The 5171-nt window shown below is 55.7% G+C and overlaps 1 protein-coding gene across 5 annotated transcripts in view; it reads left to right on the top strand.

Moving 5' to 3' along the window:
• The window catches only part of PTP4A3 (protein tyrosine phosphatase type IVA, member 3), a 75821-nt gene that overhangs the window by 13962 nt on the left and 56688 nt on the right, over nt 1–5171 (top strand). The window contains exon 1 of one of the 5 annotated variants that reach the window (XM_019528232.1): nt 3004–3086. The exons of the other annotated variants lie outside the window; for them this stretch is intronic. The gene's annotated coding sequence lies outside the window, so the exon portion shown is untranslated. Of the gene's footprint in view, nt 1–3003; nt 3087–5171 lie in introns of those variants that run through there. 5 annotated transcript variants of the gene reach the window in all.

Genomic DNA, 5171 nt, shown 5'->3' with positions numbered 1-5171 from the left:
TTTTTTTTTTTTTTTTTTTTTCTGTGCTACTCCCAGCTGGCACCGTCGCCACGGCTGAGTCCTCGTCACGCTCGCGTAGCTACTGCGCGATCGCTGCCGGCGGCGGCCGAAATAGCATGGCAGGAAGGAGCGGCGGCAGCACTTGTAGCAGGTGTCAGCATTGCAAGGTCTCTGCTGTGCAGCTGCCCCTCCCGGGTCAGGCTGGTCCATGACACATGGCTGATGTCGGGAGCTCTGTGCAGGTCTGGAGCGATGACGAGGAGCTTCCTGTCCTTGGTGACTCACCGGGCTGGTTTGGAGCTGCGTTGCCACCCAGCCCCTCTTACCTCCTGCTTTTGGAAGCAATTGAACTGCTTCCAGAGGGTGCTGGCAATCCCCAGGGGATTTCCTTGTGTGAGTTGGCATCTCTAGATCTCCGTTTCTGCTTTTTCCTTCCTCCCAGTATCCAAGCTCCTGACAGCAGTTGCAGCAGCAGTGAAGACCTCCCCACCAAGGGTCTAGTCTGTTCTCTCTCCCGCGCAAGCAGCCAGCAGAAGGCCTTTTCCCAGCCTCTGCTCCTTTGCCCCGCGTCTTGGGGTGCAAAGTCCTCCCCTCTTCTGCAATCCCAGTCGGGCAGCAGACCTGTTTCTCTGAGCTCGTGGACGTGAAGGTCAGATGTGCAGTGCGCAGAAAGCCCGGGCTCATCTCCACGCTTGAGTCACCTGGGATTTCTGCTCTCCCTGTGCCAGGCAATGCCCAGGCCCTGTTTGGCTGCACTGGTCTCCAGTCTACACAGCTGCAATTTCTCCTTTGTATTGGCACGTAAGAAAACAGCTCGTCTGTCCGGTATGGGCAGGGGAGATGGGTGCACGGACCCCTTCTGTGCAGGATCATCAATAGCTTTCCCAGTAACGCCCCTGAGCAAAAAGCCAGGGCCAGGCACCCCTGTGTGTTGGAGCTGGCTGGTCTGATCATGCCAATGTGCCGGCCAGGTCTTAAAATGCCCCTGTGTGTTGCAGACGCTGCTGCTGAGACAGTAACCTACTTTCTGGTGGCTGGTTCGCAGCCCATGGAGAGGCCAGAGAACCAGCCCAGAAAGATGTTGCAAGCAGCCTGGGAAGGAGCCCGAGCTGTTCTCATTTTGTGGCAATTAGCTGAGAGATGCTGATAGGCCAGCAGGAGGGAGGACTGGCCTCGTGAGTGAGTAATACTGACATGTTTCTATGCATGCACCCAGTTGCCACCTCTTAAGTTGTAGATCTGATTTAGGCAGACGTTTAAATTCGTTCCAGCCCCGCGCGGTGCTTTGGACCGTCGCACTCCTCAGCTGCTTTCCACCAGCACAGAGGTCCCCAGGCACCGTTCCCATGTCTGTGCTTCTGTGAGGGTAAAGCAGAAGTCTCTCCATGGGATCTCCATGGCCAACCTGCTCATCGGTGGCTCATGCCAGGCCCCGTGCTCCCAGCAAGGGCAGTCCAGGTTCTGGCGGCTGCTGGATTACATTGTGCAGCATGATTTGATGCAGCTATACGTCGTTCTCCCATCCAAGTAGTGGTATATGTCCCGGTTCAGATGGGACAGTCCCAGGGTCAAAAATCCTGTGCTTCGGAGTCTGGCGGAGAGGAAGAGCAGCGTGGTGCAGGCGGGCAGGGACCTTGCACATGGCATCTTGGGTAGGGTGACCATACCTGCCTGGCGCACCATGCTGCTCTGTCTCCCCGCCAGACTCCAGCCTGGGACTTTTGACCAAGCAGCCTAAGGAATCTGGGGTCCGTCCTGGCCAAACTGGGATGTATGCTCGCTCGAGCAATAGGCAGCTTGGGAGACCAGGTAATAGGTAGAGAGCACGAGCGTGGAAAGGAAATCTTGATGGAGAAGGTCAGAGATATCACTTCAGACCAGCCTGGGACAGGCAGTTCTCAGGCTGTGATGGAGCATTTTGCAACCTAAGTGTCACTTGATCCCCTTATGACTCCCCTGGTTACAGTCACACGGGGGGGGCACAGTGAGCAGGTCTGGGCTTTGGATGGGACACGCTGCTCTTTATTCAGGAGCAGCAGTTTTCAGCCTGTGGTCCACAAATGCCTCGGGGTCCTAAGCCTGTCTAAGGGGTCTGCAAAAGATGGCTAAGATCAATCAAAATACATGAATCCCCACACTTGCAATTCAAAGGGGTCTTGCACCTCCATTCAAATTTTTTGTAGGGGTCCTCAAATGAAAAAAATTTGAAAACCACTGGTCTAGGATTAAGACTAGGTTCTCTGTCACTAGGCTGTTTCCCTGTGCCTTGTCCTGTCCAGTCTCTGTCAAGCGTGTTCCTATCCAGCTAAATGCACATGTAACGTATGCAGGTTTTGGGTGTGCCAGGTGGTGCTGTGCTTTGTATGCCGAGGAGCTGGGGGAGAGAGAGGCTTCTGACTCCATCAGTATTTGGAAGGTTTTTGTAAGCTTTGTGGAAGACGGTGGCATGTAAAGGTAACACATGAGCCCTAGAAAGCAACCCAGAAGCATCCCAAAGTGTCGAACGCAAGGGGCAAAGGGATCTCGTTGCTACTTTCACATCTCCTGTGTGCCCTCTGCACCCACCACCCAGCTCAGCAGGACCCCAGCACCGTGCAGCCTGTTGCTGTGGTCGCTCTCTAATGCACCTCGCAGCCAGGACCCACAGACCCTTGTGGATGCAGGCAGTGGCAGGCTGAGGTGAGCACTGTGGCCAAAACACATGCCCTTTTGATCTGGCAGCAGCAAGGGGAAGAGTCCTCACTGCATCCCACCTGCACGGGGCGAGCTGATTTCTGCACGGTGCAGCTCCAGAGAGCCCTTTCAGGAGGCCTGGCCGCCGCTCCCAGCTGGACTCCCAACCTGCCGTGACCTCAGGCATGTATTTCCCCTGCTGCGCCTCTTCCTCCTCCCACCGCCTGTCTTGTCTGCCCCGCCTGCACCAGCTGTCTGCAGCCCGGGCTCTGTTTGGACAGCAGCTAGTCGGGCAGGCCCTGCTCTACTTACGAAAGAGGCTTCCCCTTGGCTTGGCTGGTCCCCCGAATGCGCCATCCACCTTGTGGAACGCAGAGAAGGGCTCTGAAACCTCAAGCAACCAGGCAGGCCAGGTAAATGCTCTGTCTCTTTGACCCCCATCATCCCCCCACCTGCATACGTGACCCCGGGCCAGACAGGCGGTGCAGGCACAAGAGCAGCAGGGTCTGACCTCTCCGTGTGCATTCACGGAAAGTAAATTATAAGGCAAACGGAGAACTGCTGACAGAGGGCTGGCTTCCCCGGGCTCGCCGGCAGTTGGTTACCAAATTGCACGTGGTAGCTCATCAAGACTGAACAGATCCTTTTAATGGGGCTGGTTGCAAAACTCTGCCAGCCTGGCAAATGTGGTGCGTGTCGTGTTAGGAGGGAAAAAAACTGCCTCCCTCGTACAGGCTGCTCCTGCCGTTGGGCGTTTGTGTTTGCGCTGCCAGCAAAACATTGCTGTGCGGTCTCTCTCTTCGTGGCTTTGACAGCACTGGCTGGCAGCATCCAGAGGCTGAGGCTCACGCTCGTGTGACAGCGCTGAGCGCACGGCTGCTACCCTGATGGGAACGTCCTGGGAGGGTTTCTAGTGCGTCGGGAATGAGTTGTGCAGGGGCTGATGGGTGCTGAGATGCAGGAATCACCTGACAAAGGAGCTTGGTCCTGTCTTGGCAGAAAAGAGAGTGAAGAAAGGAGGTATTGGAAGCAGCTGGGGGCAGGGGAGCTGAGCAAGACGGACAAGGAAAGGACACTTGGACCAAGCCAGCATTTCCCCAAGCTCATGGGATTATGCTGCACTTGATAGCAGGGTCCAGCACTTTCACACCTGTCCCTCGCTGGTGGCAGGCAATCGGTGGTGGGGGAAGCAGCAGTGTCTGGAGTGGGGGAGATCATCTCTGCTGACTTCAGTCAAGAAGTATAAGGGATTGCAGGGGCAGCAGAGGCTTAGTGGAGCTAGGTATGCTAGACAGGAGGGCGCTGCTTGCTTATCTATCTGGGGAAACTTGCTGGCACCAGAGTAAGGCCTTGTCCATACTGCAGGGGAATTGCAGCCCCTAGCACAGTCAGCAAGAAACGGGTCAGAGGCATCGGATGCCACAGCAGTTGCAGAAGGACCTAGATGGGCATAGCGCCTGTCCCGGACAGCATGGAGCCTGACTGGCAGAGACAGCCTGACGGTCTCTGGGAAGCCCAACGGCATGAACTCGTCGCGATGTGTGCAAAAACTTAGTGGAGACAAGCTGTAAACTCCAGGGAGAGCAGACAGGCTCTGGGAGGTGCTGAGGGGAGCCCGAGCATCCCTGACTGCCAAGCTGGCCTGGAAGCGGGCACGGGCAGAGTGGCAGTGATGCAGGGGGTAACACGTCAGGGCATAAATCATTGGGGTGACTGCAGGACCGGTGATCACGATGTTAGCTGGCTGATGTCCTTCCTGCCCCACACGTAAGGGCACATGTGCCTCCTCCCTGGCTTGGGAGAAGATACCTTGGGGCCTTCTGCACTATTAGCCCTGGTAACTTTTCTGCTTGCCCAGCTCAGTCTTTCCCCAGGAGGAAGCATAAATACCTGTGGAGCGTCTCAGCTTGGCCCGGGGCGTGGCTCAGCTATAGTTGGAGTAGGTGGTGTATATATTAGCTACTCCGTATTCCTGCAGCCAGGCTTTGCGCAGACCTTGTGCAGTCTTCAACAGCAGCACCAGAACGGGCAGGAGGGTGGGACAGGCTTCCTGCAGGAGTACATGGGGTCTTCGGACAAAAATTGTATTCCTTGGCAACACTAATCACGAAAAACTGAACCGGGATGTTCCCCTATATGGTTCAGTCCCATGAGGGTAAAATGTCACCTGTTCCAGGTGGTGTTCACATGCTGCTCTAGCCAGTTCCTGTGACGACTTCAAGTCCATTGCTGTATTCTTTCTTGGGGGTGGTTGAGGGACCCCACCACTAAAAGGACTATGTTCTTCCGCTCTCACCCATTGGTTGTGCTATTTCCTTGCAACTAGTCCCTGGCCTCCATAAGGGAAAGAGCAAGCTGTTGATACTGGGAGGAGCTGGTGGATGGTTTAGAGGCTGTTTTGGGACCTGCAGGTAAGACCGTGACTTCAGAAGAGGTGTAAGAAAAAGATGGTTGCCTCCATTGTCTGAAACAATGCAAACCTCACCCCCCCCCCCCCC

This window comes from Gavialis gangeticus, unplaced genomic scaffold, assembly GCF_001723915.1.
Source record: "Gavialis gangeticus isolate Ggan-Ray unplaced genomic scaffold, GavGan_comp1, whole genome shotgun sequence".
Lineage (NCBI taxonomy): Eukaryota > Metazoa > Chordata > Crocodylia > Gavialidae > Gavialis > Gavialis gangeticus.
This window is presented reverse-complemented; position numbering and strand designations above follow the sequence as displayed.